This window comes from Euwallacea similis, chromosome 24 (assembly GCF_039881205.1).
Source record: "Euwallacea similis isolate ESF13 chromosome 24, ESF131.1, whole genome shotgun sequence".
In the NCBI taxonomy this organism is placed as follows: domain Eukaryota; kingdom Metazoa; phylum Arthropoda; class Insecta; order Coleoptera; family Curculionidae; genus Euwallacea; species Euwallacea similis.
In genome coordinates this window covers 1,619,107-1,636,861 of record NC_089632.1, presented here as the reverse complement: position 1 = coordinate 1,636,861, position 17,755 = coordinate 1,619,107, and positions in this window count along the sequence as shown.

Here is a 17,755-nt window from a genome sequence, read left to right as displayed (position 1 = left end):
ATGTTTGATCGTGCTCAAAGTGTATTTGGGCTGATATCTTTGGCCATGCGGACGTCTCACCCATTGAATACCATCAGATGAATGCAAATTAAACTTACTTTCGTCTGAGAAAAGCACTGTATTCCATTTCATGTCGTTCCACAAAAAGTGTTCATTTGCGAAATCCATTCGGGCACGTCTGTTTTCTTAGATATGAATGGTTTTTTGGAAGGCTTTCGTGCTTGAAGTCCAAAATCTTTCAAACGAGGTCGGATGGTATGCACAGATATATCTTGTTGCGTTTTTAATTCGCGTTTTATATCGACGGCTGTTTTAAACGGTTGATCTTCAGATATTTGTCTGATGCGACGATCTTCACGAACAGTGGTTTTCTTCGGTCTTCCTGTTTTAATTGGGTTGTCCAATGTTCCTCTTAATTGAAATCTCTTTATAGTTCTTGAAACAACACTTTTAGTTAAGTTTAGTTGTTTTACGATGGTCACTTGTTTAATTCCATTTTGATATTTTGTTATTATTAATTGCTTTATATCTAGAGAAAATTTTTTTCCTTTTGGCATATTTTTCACTAAAAGGCATTTCAACGACACAGGCAGAATTAGAATGAAAAATAAATAGGCTGATTTTACATTGAAATGCTAAAAGTTGCTATATTTTTGCTCGCGTTAAAAACAAATTTTTTTAACAATAATAAAAAACGAGTTGGTAAAAAACTGAATATTAGTTGTTTATACTCTACTCTTAGCTAGTAGAAATTATCTGCATTAAGTTGTTCTATACCGTATGTCCTGGATGGATTTAAAGCAAATAACAAAAGTTGCTTTACTTTTGCTCGGTACTGTATATACAAGGTGGTATTTAACTATGTGGCCAAGCTTCAAGGCGTGATTCTTTAACTGTGTGTTTAAGACAAGTTTACATAAACATGCATCGGTCTCGTAATGCTTCGTTTTCAAGATATAAGGTTTCTTAACTTTTTCCTTAACTCTCTTAAATAAATTTGTAAGTTTCGATTATTTAAGTATTTTTTATTTTTTCAATTCCACATTGAATTTAATTTAAAGAAATAAAAACTTATCTGTTTCCATTTTTTCTCATTTAACAAATTCTCGATATCTTGTATTAAAAACTTATACTCTCCGTCCAAGCATGTATTGTTTTGTTCCAACTGCAAGATCTTTGCTCAATTAATTCTATAAGAGTTAAAGACTCATATGAAAACTTTCCAGATTTGTTGAACGTTTTGTCTTCACTACAACACTGCTTCAATAATGCTGAACAAATCGAGACTGTTTTTGGTGATACATGTGAAAATATACGTACATAAATTGCATTATGTAGAGAATGGGTACGAGAAAAAATTGCGCGATTTTAGAGTGTTTTAACATGACACCATTATCATACCATTTATCGAATGCGATAAATATTATAAAAATAATATTAAAAAAAAATTTAACACGATGCCCGAAGTACAGGTTAATTTTTTGAAACCAATCCATTTTTGTATTCGAGAAAATGGTCAACATTTTTGAAGATTTGTTATAAAGATTAAACTAAGTTGGTAGGTATTTAGAATTAAAATTTTTTTCATGTTTTCGTTCCGACTAAACAACAATGATGAAGTGTAAGGTTTTGTAAATTTTTTTTTATAGAGAAACTGTATGTCTATCGAAAATTTTGCAAAAGTGTTTCAGAATGAAGTCAGCTAGTAGCAAAAAAAAGTTTAAATCATTTATACAGGGGGCAACAAAAATACAAACTTTTATTTACGAATCACGCGCCATTTTTAATATTTCCTGTGCCACCTATGCTTGTATAACAGAGCCTGATGTACATATGTAGGAAATTAAAAAAAACGTAAAATTTAATGTATTGTTTAAATGCATTATTCATTGTTTGCTTGTGTGTAAATGAGTGTTAGCTAAATTTTCTATTGTCAAATGACAAAACTTCTATAATCTAATGCTAATAAACATGATGATGCTTTGTATGCCATGGTATTATTATAATTCAGTTACTGTTTCAACCCAATGCGAATGATGTGTAATCGTAACTTTGACACCAAAGTAGCGGGTGGTTTTTGTTAAAATACCATACTACAATCCATCACTTTTCTAGTATCACAATTTTGCATCAAAACTCAGCAACCTGTTTCATCTACAGAAGAGGTATCGTGGAGCAGTTCGGCAAAAAATGGATTTTGGCGGCCCCATCGAGAACCTAAAAAAAAGGAAGTTCTCAAGAAAGTCAGATTTAATTTAACTCCCCAAGTTTGTGGTATTGAGAGGCTCTCTTATTCTTGTGCCAATCTTGAACAGTCGGTTGCTTGTTTCAAAGTTAAATATCATGAGGTACGCTCCCTTTAGTCTACTAAAAACTAAAAATCACCTTAAAAATGATTTTTTTTTGTGTATACTCAGGGTCCAAGTCTTCAGAGACCAAAAATAATGCAACTAAAACTCAATGGAGACCAGAGTTTCGGTGATGTTGTAGCGTTGAAATTGCAACGATCCCAAGAATCTCGGAACTTAACAGAAATAGATGCTCAAATCCAACACAAAACCGTTAGAAACCCAGAACATCCTTCTCCTGCTGGAAGTGATATTGAAAATATCTCCAAGAATACTGCAAGAAAAACTATACAAATTTATTCCTAACACCAATTAACCTCATCCGTTAATGATATTTATATACAAGAAGACTATCGTTCGGATTGTCGACAGATCGTTAAATATGATTCATGAAATTCAACGGATTTTGAAGCGTAATGACGTTTTAAAGGAGCATGACGTGAGATTTATGGTCAACTGCTTTTAAAGCCGACAATCTCAGGTTTGAGATAGAAAACGAGGGGAACTTCAGAGGGCCAGAAATTTCCAAGAGAATTTCTCGAAGAAGAAGAGGAGCAGGAAACTGCTGCAGGAAGGTATCATGATGATTAGTGGCAACTTTAGAAGAGTTAATTCAGAGTTTGCAAGGACAGCGTTTCGTAATGCTCAGGTAACAAAATTCATGGGTTCTAGGAGTTTTCGTATGTAAACTTAATAATACTGAAGTTTGAAAATGCACATTATTCTTTTTTTAATTTATAAAATATTGTTTTTAAGAGTAATTTTCAAGCAAAATCCCCTATCTATAAAATTTTAAGTACTCATGCCAATCTTTAAAAGCCTTCTTTCGATGATTTAGAGAAGCTGCAGGGGTACAAAAATCTGGTCTAAACTTTTTGACGTTTAGTTTAAAATCCTAAATCTCCCGGATTATGACATCTTTTTTAGTTTGTTAGATACAGTCATTTCGGTACCTGCAATTTGTGATTTCAAAAGTTTAACAAAAACGTGTCTTGAAGTTCCAATCAAATATGCACAGTATATTAATCAATATGCACATAACATTTCAAATAATTAAATGTCCCCAGTAGGTATTTTAATTTTTCTTTTCTTTTATCTATTTTAACTTAATCTAGTTGCATTTCGTTATCTTATTTTCTGCTCCTTGAACTTTTCTATATATCTTCTAAAGCTCCTGATTTTCCTGTGATTTTATCTTCTCAAATAAGATTTACTCATAATATCGATAATTCTACTCTAAAATGTAAATACCTCTTTCTCATTATATGTTACATTTCTAGAGCCTACAAGTTTTTGAATCTCTTGATTCTATCCCATACCCTATATCCAGTTATAGTATATTATAGTATATCCAACCATTTATCATTTAAACAACTTCGTTAATATTCTGAGAGTAAAGCCGAACACTCGAAAATTGTGTATTTATTATGTTTAACTACCCGCCTTTCCAGATTTTTGCAGTAACTCAGAAATTCTGTCCAATGTTACCCTCTGATAAGTACAAAATTCCCCTGGAATCACTTCAAGTGTAACATAATTTTCATCCCAGAATAATTAAATTAAATCTAATAAACACTATATAAATAACATCAAATTCGTACATAGGACAGCCTGCAAGTACAATTAGTTGGCCCTTCCGACTTTGGTCATTTCTGCATCACGCTACATGTATCCAACTAGCAGAGAATTGGACAAATTAACAATGTTGAGCAACATTAGAAACATTGAGTGTCTAAAGACGTCCCAGGTCTTCAAAACTCGGTAACCAAGAAAAACTGGTTGGAAACGATTTTGCTGGAAACTTGTAAGTTTGGACTCTATTTTGTAGAAAATATACACTCAAGAGCGTAACACATAGCACCACCTATTATTTTTAATTTTTTTGAATTCACATATTTTTTTAATTCCTTGAAATCGAAGGTTCCTTTAAAATAATAATCTGTCATTATTGTTCAATAATTTGCGATGCCTCGTGGATCTTATCTTACTCACGTCGAACAAGGTAAAATTTTGATTTTTCATGAAGGTGTGGGATTGCGAACTATTGCAAGAAGAATTGGAAGATCGTATAAAGTGGTCATCGACTTACTCCGAGACCCAGAACAGTATGTCACTAATAGGAAAAGAACCAAAAAAGAAAGTGTCGTCACGATCAAGACAAAGAATCATTGCCGCGTCCAATAGCGCTAATAGCTTAAAAAACTGCCGTGAAATTACATCATAATGCCAAATCAACCTTTCTTGATGGACCATTAGACAAATTCTTGCCATCGACGGAAACATTGTGCATCGAAAGTTGCACACAGGTTCTAGGCTTTTACTTCGTCATAAATAAGCGCGAGTGGTGTTTGGTCGGGAGAACATGAACCATAATTGGCAAAATGTACGTTCATTGTTCACTTGAATTTAGTAGAGTCACCTAAATATTACCTTAAAGATTTACGTCATTTTTTCTCATGGAAAAAAAAATTAATTTGATGGTCGAGACGGTTTCAAATCATGTTGGCGTGATTTAAGAAAAGAACCTTGTTACTTCAATATTCGCAGTTTTAGAGGTCGCACATTTATGGTATGGTGCATTTACCATAACAGGTGTTCTTCGCATAGCCTTTCTTTCCACTCGAATAAATATCTGAAAATTACATAGGTGTCTTGGAGGAACATTTAATGCAATATTTGCATGAGAAACAAGGCAACTATCAGTTATACTAACAAGACAATGCCCGTATACGTCAGTAAACAGCCAGCGACATGGTTTAAAGACCAACAAGGCCAATTGTTAAACTGTCCTAGTTGTTCTCCAGATATGAACCCCATTGAAAATATATGAGGCATTTTAGTATGTCGTATTCATGCCGACAATAAACAGTATGACACTGATGTAGGTTTTTCTCCGTTGTCTAGGGGTTTATTAATTGGATCTTTGGCAATTGTGTTTTAGGGATAGTTAGGGTTCTTTCAATGATAGCCACGTTAACTTAACGATATGAATATATTAGATAAAAAACTGAGTAAAAAAGCGCGGGCACGACTCCTGAGTCTTCAGTCCACCAGGAAGCCAGGAAAAAAGAGAGCGATCCGCTTTCTCCCTAGCCTTAAGTATGAACATCCATGATCGTAAACCATGGGCGTACCATCTAAACAATACTTGAAGGCATTGGGACAGCCCTCCGCACGGAACCGCTGCGTCCACATCTGGTACCCAACCCTTGGCGAAGACCTCGCCAAAGGGAACCAGCATTGTACTTTCCATGCCAACAGAGCATTGTGGAAAAAACCCAGAGTACCGGGTAATGCCAACCATGCGTACCTTAGGGGTAAATCGCCCTCATGCCCTAATCCTTAATCCTAACTTATAGCAGGATATCTACAAACTATGTACACTAAGCGGTCTGACAAGCGGATCCCACACTCGGCCCTCCTGACTATGTATCCGCCTCGGATTCATCACCGTTCTCGATCCATGGCTTCATGAATTCGGCACAAGTGGATGTCTTCCCAGGTCCCTCGTGTGTTCCCACTTTCATGACCTCGTACCTTTCATTTGGCAGAACCTTGGTCACCTCGTAGGGGCCGAGAAATTTCCTGCTCAACTTTAATCCCCCACCAAACTGACTTCTCTTTATGGCGACCAAATCCCTCACCTTGTATCTCCGTGGTTTCTTTCGCCTTAAATTATATTGTTTCCTGTTCCCTTCCTGGACCTTCAAAATTAGTTTCTTGCTGTCCTTACGTAATTCTTCCCTCTGCTGGTTGAAATTCTTTATTACCTCTTGCTCTATCAATTCCTTAATCCGTATTTCTTCCTTGTATTTCATTTTGGTGCCAAATAATACCTCAAAAGGTGTAGTATCGATACTTCGTTGCAGAGTAGAATTTAGAACACCTTGGACTTTATCTAGTTTCTCGTACCACTTACTGGGATTATGGATGCTTAGTTTGGTGAGAACAGGTATGATTGTGCGGTTAACCCGTTCAACCTGGCCATTGCCTCGTGGGACTCCTGTTGTAATCGTGAGGTGCTGTATTCCCTCCTGTTCGCAGTAATCCCCAAATTCTTTTGAGGTGAACGCAGTCCCTTTGTCAGAAATTATTCTCGACGGGTTACCGAAATTTTTCTGCTGCTCTATCAACTTATTGTTGGTTTCCTGTAATGTGGTTGATTTAGTGGCATATAGCCACACGAACTTAGAAAAATCATCCACCACTACCAGGATGTGTTGGTAATTCTTATTTGTCGACGGGAGCGGTCCTAGATGGTCTATATGATAGGTGTGCAACGGTCCCTCGTCCTTAGGTATTCGGTGTAACAATCCCTCCTTTTTTCCTTCCTTTCGGCTCCCCAGGATGCTGGCTACACAATTCCTGACTACGTTGCCAATCTTTTCCTTCAGCTGGGGAATATAAAATTCTCTGCTCACGATTTCTTCTACCTTTGGAACACTAAAATGATCCATTTCGTGTGCTTTCCGAATTATTTCCTGTTGCATTGACTTGGGCACTACTATCAACTCCAACCCGTTGTCGTACTTGTACAAAATACCATTCTTCAGGACATAATCTTCGTAATTTTCGGTGCTTGCTATCTTAGAGACTGCTTGGATAAATTCGTCGCTTTCTTGCGCCAACTGCAATCGCTGTATAGTCCCATCTTCGGGGCCAATTTTATTCATAGTCATGACTGTCGGATATCGACTCAATGCGTCCACATGAGTCATCCGACGGCCACTGCGATGTTCTATGGTATATAAATATTCCTCTAACAGCAATGCCCATCGTGCTACCCTCGTGGTCAAGTCCTTTTTATCCATTGTCTTCTGGAACGCGGCGCAATCTGTTATGATCTTAAAATTAAGACCTAACAGATAAGTCCTAAACTTCTTTATTGCCTGTATCACGGCTAGAACCTCCAATTCATAGTTGTGATACCGTTCCTCAGCGGGTGTCGTTTTCTTACTCATGTAATAAACTGGGTGGAATTCACTGTCATCGCTGGATCTTTGCATGAGGCAGGCGCCATACCCATACTTTCTGGCGTCAGTATGTAGTTGCGTTTCGAGGTCCTGTTTGTAAATGTGAATAACCGGTTCACTGGTGAGTAGTTCCTTCAGTTTTTCAAATGCTCCTTTTTGATCTATCCCAAACGCAAATATTGCATCCTTCTTCAACAGATCGCTCAGCGGTTTCGCGATAAGTGCATATGAAGCGATAAACTTCCGGAAATACCCTGTTAAGCCCAGAAAGGATTGAATCTGTCTAAAGGTGGTTGGTTCCGGGAATCTCTGATTGCCACGGCCTTTTCTTCAGACGGCTGCACTTTTCCATCTTCAATTATGTATCCCAGAAATTCGACCCATTCCTTCAACAATTGGCACTTGTCCTTTTTTATTTCGAGCCCGAAATCCTTTGCCATTTGCAGGACCAACTTCAACCGCTGGACCCCCTCTTCCAGGGTGCTACTTAAGATGATTACATCATCCATGTAGTACAAAGCGATTTGTCTCGCGGTCAGACCGCGGAAAATGTGGCTTATAAACCTCTGGAATACGGCTGGACTGTTGCATAATCCGAAAGGGCACTTCAAAAACTCAAACTGTCCGTTATGGGTTACGAACGCGGTATATTTCCTGCTGGCCTCGTCCACTTGGACATGGAAGAACCCGTTTCTTAGATCTATAGTACTGAAGTACCTGGCGCCCTGTAGTCTATCCAACACGTCCTCGATTAGCGGAAGTGGGAAACGATCCTTCACGATTTTCCTATTAATTTTGCGGTAGTCACAACAGATTCTCGTACTACCGTCCCTCTTCTTCACTAGGACTATCGGACTTGCAAAGTCTGAATAACTGGGTCTGATAATACCCTCCTCCAGCCATTCCTGGGTCTGCTTCTCCACTTCTGTCTTCTCGCTAGGTGAAAGTCTCCGGGGATGTTGGTACACTGGTTCCTCGTTCCTTAGTACTATTTTCATTTTTACTTCGGTTTCTATGACCTTCTCAGGCGCGTAGTCCTCTATCAAGTCCTTTGCTTCGTTTCTCACCTTTATGTCTGGTATGTGGTCCAGTTGGGTTTCTTCTCGCTCCGAGTCTTCATCAACTGTCATTTCCATCAGAAAGTTTCCCGTCTCTTTCTTATGTACCGTAACGCATTCCTCGAATTATTACGTTCGCTGACTTTAAGAGGTCATTACCTATAATGATTTTAAAGTCTGAGGTATTTGCTGGTACTATATGGAAAATCAGGAATATGTCTTCGTCGTTGACCTTCACTTCCTTTTCAAATGATCCTTCGGTCTTCATTCGATTAGACCCCATTCCTCTTATAACTATTGTGCTTCGGGTTAAGGGGATATGTTTGAAATACTCATCATAAACATCTCTCCTTATCGCACTTATGTCGCTCCCGGTGTCCAACAGTGCTGTCAGCTGTACGCTGTCTATTTGTACTTTAACTGCATTCCTTGGTACAACTTCCATATAACGAATACCGCTTGTCGTGTCTTCTTTCAAGTCCTTGGATTTTTCCGGGCATTTAGCTGCTACATGTCCAAAATTACTACAGCTGTAACATTTTATCCCTCTTGGTTTTTCCGGACATCCGCTAGATTTATGCCCTCTGAGGCCACAACGGAAACAATTAGTGGACTTTCCTTTTCTGTCCTGCGGTTCTTCTCTCTTCACTTCCCTTTTCACGCTTCTACTTTGTCCTATTGCCCTGGATCCTTCTGAGCGAGACATACCTCTTCTTGTTTTAATCCGCTCATACAGCTTGACCTTCTCTTTGAATTCAGCAAAACGGCTAGCTCCATACAATATATTTTTATCCGCCGAATCATCTGGAATCCCGTCGATAATGTACTGTATCGTGACTTCAACCTCTAAAGTCGCTCGGCTTCCGATTTCTCGCATAACCAGTACGTACTCTTGGACAGTCCCGGATTGATCCTTTTGGCGTGACATTAGAAGTTGTTGAATCTGGGCACTGCTAAATTTCACCTCAAATTCAGTAACAAGTTTGTCCTTCAGAGCGTCCCAAGATTCAATGTCTTGTTCAGATTGGACGACCAGTCTCGCCAATCCCGTTAAAGATTTCTGTGCAAACACTAGCTTTTGCAACTCGTTCCAGCCTGTGAGCTTGGCCATTCGCTCGAAGTCCCTAACCCACTTTCCTACAGGGTAGCCATCCTTGCCATCAAATGGCCTAATGCTGTCATCTATATCACGGAAGCTCAGACTGAAAGAGTTATTCCCGCGTCTTTTGGTCGTTGTGCGAGATTGCGATTGAACTAAACTCCCTCGCCTGCCTTCATCCTCGCTCTCGGATTCGTCCTCGTATTCCGGGTGCTCAACAGCCTCGTCCTCTGTTTCGCCATCCTCTAGGTCGTCGCCTGTATCTTCGTTTACTGCTAGATTGTTCAGGAAGGAGCATACTCGATCTAGAACGTCTACTGGTTTTCCCGCATAGTCTAAGTTCAGAATGTGGCAAATCGCTGTCAGATCGCTTGCATTTAACTGTCTTTTAATTTCGCTTACTCTCGCTAAGTATTCTACCGATTCCTTGTCTAGCTTAAACCCAGAAAATTTTCTTAAGTTCCTCCTAGTTAACCTAGGCTGAGCTTCTTCACCGTAAGCAGTAACATGTAACGCCTGAACTGTCTTCAGCTTAGATTTCTTAATATTATGTGCAATGTCCTCAATGCTTCCCAAAGTAGCCATGTTTAAGTGTGAGGATCAATATCGTTTTATTCTGAGAAATAACGAAATATCAAGCGCGTTGCTCCTTACGTTGAATTAACAAAGGATGCTACCAAAAATTGGACCTACTTTGTTAACAAAGAAACTAGTAAAATCTACAGTTCACCAATATCTAATACAATTCAATGCAATTCTGTCGCTGGCACAGCTCGTCGTTAATAACAGTAACCAGCTTTCTGTTTCCTAAAACTTAAGGACTAATCCTACCTTAATTGCTCTTTTCCGCAACCTACGTGGACACTTCCGCACTACACTCCACTAGCACTATTTTGCTATTAGCACCACCGCTTCAATTTGGAGATAGCGTCGTCGTCGCCCTCAAATAGCCTGGTTGCTATCACCGTCGTCGTGATTAGCGTCGTCGCCGCCCTATAGCCTCGTTGCTATCACCGTCGTTGTGATCGGCGTCTTCGTCGCTCTATAGCATTGTTGCTACCACGGAGCCGCTGCATCCACATCTGGCACCCAGCCCTTGGCGAAGACCTCGCCAAAGGGAACCAGCATTGTACTTCCCATGCTAACAGAGCATTGTGGAAAAAACCCAGGGTACCGGGTAATGCCAACCATGGGCGTACCTTAGGGGTAAATCGCCCTCATGCCCTAATCCTTAATCCTAACTTATAGCAGGATATCTACAAACTATGTACACTAAGCGGTCTGACAAGCGGATCCCACACTAATGCTGATTTGAAAGAGGTTATTGATCGAACCTGGAACATAATTTGGAGCCCGAAATATTGACAAATTTTGTAAACAGTATGCCTTCAAGAATATTTGAATTAATCCGCAAAAATGGTGATCAGCTTCACTATAAAGAAGTTATTAATTCTTAATTTTACATAGTGGTGTTATTGTTATGCACTGTTAAAAAAATTAAATTTTGTTTTAAAATCAGCTAAGAAACCAATAATTGTAACAAAATTTAACCAAAACATTTATTTAAAAAAACCTTTGTTTTTAAGAAATATAAAAAAAATTAAATAGGTGAGTTCAAAAAATTTTAAAAATATAGGTGGTGTTCTAGTTATGTTCCTGAGTGTATTATTCATACTGTGTTATACCTTGTATTTCTGTCATAAAAATGTCCTTATTTATAGAAAGAAAAATGCAGCTGTTTCAAAATATCTTCAATTTGGTAATCTGCAACATTTCTGGACTTCTTTTTCTGAAAGACACCATTGCGCCAACCAATATTTTAATCCCGTTTATAAATGATCCCACGCAAACTTACAGTTCCATATTCCGCATTACCGAATCTACTTCTTGAAATACTCAACTAGGAAGCAGAAGCTGTTGCAGTTTAGGGGAAAGTTCTCTTTCGTGGAATTTGCTTGAAATCATGCGCTGAAGCTGAAACTCTTTTTGCCTGAAAGTAAGCCTTTTTGGGCAAGTTATTACTGAATTCTCTTTAGACCATATATTGTCATATTTGAACTATATCTCAGAAGCGATTGGCCTCTTCTGGATATTATCCGACGCCTAGAATCATCTATGGAGACTACCTGAAAGAAAATGAGGAACGATGTTCACAACATCGTCTAAGTTGTGTGCACAGATTACATTAATGAAACAACAGCTGAATAAATCATCCTTTCGTGGAGTGTTAGAGCACCATTTCCAATGCCATGGGGTTGCTTTAAACGATCTCATAAAATATGGAGTTGTAGAGGCGAGAAACATTATTGGAGGAACATTCTTTTCTTAGACAAGGCGCTGTATGTTAAAACGGACTGAACTCAGGATTTATAATAATCCTTCAGATCAGGATTTTGGGACGCCCCTAGAATAAATAAATGTGGAGTATTGCTATGGACCTGTTATCTCTAAGGTATGACGTAAAGCCTTAATCAAGCAATAATTACAATAAACACTTTTTGTGGTTTGTGTAAAAAATCCTGACAAGTTTGAGTTTGAGGCCAATTTCGTCTTAAGGAAGTCCTACTTTGCAGCTCCATCCCTCTCAGAACACGTAGAGTGGACAAATGAACTTCAAAAACAGTGGCAGTCTTTAAGAAGTTCTAAGAAGTTGAGTTTTTACCAGAAGAAACAACCAGGTGAAATATGAGGTTTAGGAGGGCGGTGAATATAAGGGTAAATATGTTTTATAGGAATTAGGTGGGGTTCTGCATCATTTGTTTTTTGTCTGAGTCGTCTTCTCCATAATTTTTCAAAAAATGCGGAAAAAAGGATAAGCTCGTATTGAATTAGAACGAGAGAAAAATCTAGTCTATATTTTTTATGTGAATATTTTGAGATATGTTGTGGGCCTTTCCATTTTACAACTTGGAATTTGGTCCAGAAATGAATTAGGGTAGATCGATAGCTACGGTCAAAACTTAAGGGACGCGACAGAGTTTAAAAGAACTTTATTGCATCCCTTAAATTTAGTATATTTGCAATTTTCACGTTCAAATGATTCTTTTGTTTTTAAAAATGTTGATCATGTGTAATATTTATTTAAATTAAAATAAATCCTGATAAAGCTATAACAAAAGTAAAAAAGAATGAAATTTGGCAAAGCTTCCTTGAAGAAAATGTTACTGGATATTTGTAGAGTACTTAGAAAACACCATAGAAGCATTTATTGTCCAACCTTTACAGAACCAAGTTAATGAAAATTGAACTCCACTTCATTATGCACATCGAGAAATTGCAAACACTAAGTGAAGAAGCGTTTAGAAGAGATAGGGCGATATGGTGACATTAAGCATTGAACGTTTTAAATAAAGTCGATATTCAGAAGGGACTTACAAACAATAGAGTTGTTCATAACTTTAAACAAGTGTCCATTAATAATGTCGAGTTACTGTTACGTCGAATTTCTCTAGAAGTTCAAAAGGAGGATATCAATTTATACTCACAATTTTTTAATTTTAAAAAAGTTCAATAACCAGCGCGTTTGACGATTTAATCGGTATACTGGTCTTTTTAAGTATTGTCTGAGAGGAATCCCTTTATGTAGCGTTTTATTAAATTCGATTTATCTATTTCTGAAAAACTAGGGCCTTTATTTAAAAACCGCGAAAGAGGTATTTTACAATTGAGCTACTTCTATAATCTACAAAACGAAAAGGTCTGTTCAATAGAAAAAGAGTCACGGTTTGTTAAAATTTGTAAATCGAATGTGTACAATCCCATTTCATTTTATTATTTGTTGCTTTTCAGAAAGAAGTTTTTGAAAATACCCACATCGCACATCATCTGTTGCTCAGACCGACTTCTGATATTTCCTCTCACACTTCTGAAGATTAAGAAAATTTAGCGTGTTTTGTTTCACAGCTACCTAAGCCCTAATAATCTATCATTTGCTTTCCAATATTTATGGGAATAACGTCAGAAGGAAGCAAAATCGAAACATCAGAGCTTCGGTTTTTTTTTGTACATCTAGGGAACCAGTCGAAATTTTTCGTATTTATAAACGGAATTTTATTTAGCATAAAAATATGCGATTTTGCCATAATTTAAACTTTCTCGTATCTTTAAAAGTTTCCGAGATCCCCATAGTGGCCCCTTGATTTGAAACACTCTGTACAGATCATCTCTCAAGAAGATGAGGCGTCCTAGGAACTGTTGCGCAAAACAATCATTGACAATCGTGCTGTGTGTAGGTGTCGTGGCACTGTTCTGCTGGAATCATACATCTCCCACATCCATCTCACTGCGTATTGGCAGGAAAAAGTCTTGAATCGTGTGGACTTAAGTCAGAAGTCATCTACGCTACCCGTCGGTTTTCTTCAAAAAAAACATGGACCAAGTAAATAGTTTCCCTGAAGTTGTTTACCCATAAAATAATCAACTGCCAGCCAGGAACATACCCAGGAGGCGCAATATTGAAATGTGTATGGAATTCACGTTGTGTGGCGATCATTGAGCAAACTTAAGAAAAGTATGCCTCGACAGCGAACCTGCACTCTATTTTTGTCCACGCCATGATACTAACTAAACCAAGCAGAGTAACAACTTTGTGCCCTGTCCTCTCAAATGTGCCTACCCTCACCCTCCTCGGAATAACCATCTCTTCAGGGCACCATTCAAATGAGCATGTTGTTCTGCCCCGCCCTGTACATGTCGTAAATGTAAAGGATCTGGAATTTCTAAACTTCGAATTAACTCTTCTAAAGTTGCAGTTGACCATCATGATATCCCCCTACAGCAATTTCCCGTTCTTCCTCATCTTCAGGTACTTTGCATGAAAGTTTCCGGCCCTCTCTTACTACTCTTATTTTTTCATCTTAAGCTTAAAATCACAGGCTCTCAAAGAAGTTGATTATAAATTTCAGATCAAGCTCCTTCAAAGTACCAACATACTTCAAAGCTTATTGAGTTTTATGAATCATATTTAATGATTTGTTAATATCCTTGTTTATCACAATGTTATTAACGGATGAGGTTAATTGGCGTTGGAATATCGTTGATTGCAAAGCTTTTGTTTAAGTATTCTTTGAGCTATTTTCAATATCACTTCCAACAGAAGAGGGAGGTTCTGGGCATCTAATGCTATTTCTGCATAGATTTCTTTTGTGTTCCGAGACTTCACACTAGCTTCTTAGGACAATTATTGTCTTGATGCTGCAATGTTACCAAATAGCAGTTCAGTGTAATGCAGGGAACTCTGACTTCCATTGCGTTATAGTTGCATTATTTTTGGCCTCTGAAGAGTCAGCGTCGGAGAAAAAAAAGAATTATTAAGGTGATTTTCAATCATAACTATAAAAGCATATCTCATCTCATTTAATTTTGAAACAAGCAATTTGCTGTTCAAGATTGGCACAAAAATAAGGTAGCCTTTCAATATTTAGAACTTTGGAAGTTAAGCTAAATCGCACCTTCTTCAGAACCTTGTTTTTCTGTGGTTTTCGATGGGACCGCGAAAATCCATTGTCTGTGCAACTTTTTTTTTTTTAGAGGTGGAAAACCTTCATATAAATCCAGTGTGGTGTTTTGTTAACCGGATTATGTGGGATTCACACCTGATAGGGGCGCCTATTCACAAAAACGTCCCCTTTTCACCCTGGAACCCCCTGAAACCGCTTCAAGGCATTCATCAGGAGGGGGTATGGTATGGATTTTTTCCCCTTAATCTATTGCCTCCTTTTTTTCTTCCTTGCCTTTTTTCTCATGATTCTTCCAATCATCTCCCTGAAGCTCCTCTATTTACTTTCATTCTCAACCAGCTTCCTCCCAATCAGAACCCTCTTCAATTTCAGTCCCTCCCTTCTAGCTTCCAGTCTCTCATTCCGAGCATTCCCACAGGGTGTTCTGGGGTGTCCTCCACCTCCTCCAGACTCCTTCAGCAAAGTCCCTCCTCCTATTCTTTTCAGGTATTGCCCGAAAGCTTCGTGTCCCTTGAGCATTTGTGTTGTTTGATAATTAATTTGCGTCCACACTGTGTCATGCCACTCCTTCAGTCTTAGGATGAACATTTTTGTCCATCCTTCATACTTCTTCCACATCCTTTCCCATTCGCACAGCATTCGCTCTCTGACTTCTTCTTTTCCCTCTGGGCTATTCTCCCATACTTGCCCTATGCAACTGCTCCTCAGAAGTATTTCTGTAGATGAAAAAGATTGTTAAATTCGGACATGAAGTTGTAAAACTGGAAAAATCAAGGATTGTATTATGATATTTTAGCAAGAATCAACTTTGACGTAAAAAATATCAACTACACTTCTTTAAAACCGGATGGAAATCGTTACAGAATCATACATCTTAATACCATTGTACTCGTAATCTGAGTCATGGTTATTACCTTTAAATTCTAAAAATTAAGTGTTGATATTTGATAACCGAAAATTTCATTAATATTGATTTGCCCAAAAGTCAAACAATGAGTTTAAAATTATATACATTATGAGTAAGTTGTATAGTAGGTAAGTAAACTATGTATATATGTATGTAATATTCAACGAGACATTGAAAAAACAGTTTTTAATCATTTTGGGTTTTATAATTATTTAAAAACAATGTCTGCTTTATTTTCTTATTTCTTATATTTATTAAGCTGTGTTATCTTCTTGATAGAATAGATGAGAAAATTTATTTATATTAGGTAATAATTTTATTTTTTACGTAAAAATGTAAAATTATATGTAAAACTTGTAAATAAAACTTTTTTCAATGAAGATATTTAAAAAACGTCTTTCTATTTATGCGCTGCAATAGAAAGTTATTGTTTATTGTTTATGCGGAACACGTCTTTCTTGCACTCGATTGCCTGGCCGAACTCTTCTTGTGACTCGGACAACGGCATTCACATGTGGAAAAACATCACTTTTCGCACTTGTTTGGAAAGTAAGTATAGTTCAGATTCATGACTAAAATTTACGCCGAAAATATTAATTTGTGTTTAACAATTAATCTTGATAATTGTTATTAGTCTCAAGTAAAATTATTACAAATTAGAAGCAAAAATTTCTGAAAAGTATATTCAGATTTCTGAATTTAGGTAAGTTGAAATTATTGATTCAATCGATTTTTTTTGCTAATCAATTGTTTCTTTACAGGTTTGCTACCGTGGAAATGACTTTTTTCTTAGATAAACTGGAATAGTTTCTGGATGAACGTGCTTTCCAATGACATTACAATTCAGCAGCCAAGGAGGGAGCACACACATGAAAGTTTTTTATTTATTTGACAATAAAATTTTTATTTCGTTTGGTTACTTTGAAAGGGTACCATGAACCTGTTTTATTTAATACTTTTTTGGTTGTAGTATTTTCAATGATTGTTTATTTTATATTTTCAATAAATATTGTTGACTTTTATTTTGTTTGAATAGTTATTTCTTAAATTTAGTTTATAACTGTCTCCTGTATGTTTTCGATTCAGTTCATGATTTCGCAGAACTATTAAAGATACATAGATAAATACAGCAACCTAACAGGTGTACGAATACTATCCCCCCCCTCTCCCTACCGTTTCTTTTTTAACAAATAATTTTTTTTATTGAAAAGTAGTATTATTTGTCATATTTAATACTATCTTTTGACGTTTGTTTATTTTTCTACACGTCGCTTACGCTATCAGTAAGATGGAAAATGGTCTATTTTTTAAATTGAAACATGGGTCCAGTGACACTTCTAATTAAAAGTCTTTCAAAACGACATTTAATGGTGTAATGTGATGCAAAATCTTTCGATTCGTCTTTAAAAAAAAAAACAGCTATAAATTTCGTAAAAAATACGATACAAACTCAGTTAAAGTGTGTAAACAATGAAAAAACTTGTTTATTGAGAGGAAATTGGTTTGTTTTTGATTTTGTGCTCATAAACAGCCTTTAGTTATTTTTATTTATTTACTTATTCTTATATTTTTTTTATTTTAATTGTTTTTAAACAAAAACCAAAAACTGAGCAGAAAATCAAAAACTAATCAATTTCCTACCAACAAACAAGTTTATTCATTTTTTTTAATACTATTTAACTCAGTTTATATTGCATTTTTTTGTTAAATATATAGTTGTTTTTCTCAAAAATTAGTCGGTAGATTTTAAATCGTATTACACCATTGTATGTAGTTTTGAAAAACTTTTAATTAGTGATGTCACCAGACCCATGTTTCGATTTGAAAAAATCGGCTATTTACCCTATCGGTGCCACAAGCTACATTGAGAATAATAAAACAAAGATTAAAACTTAATATTTTTTGTCTTAC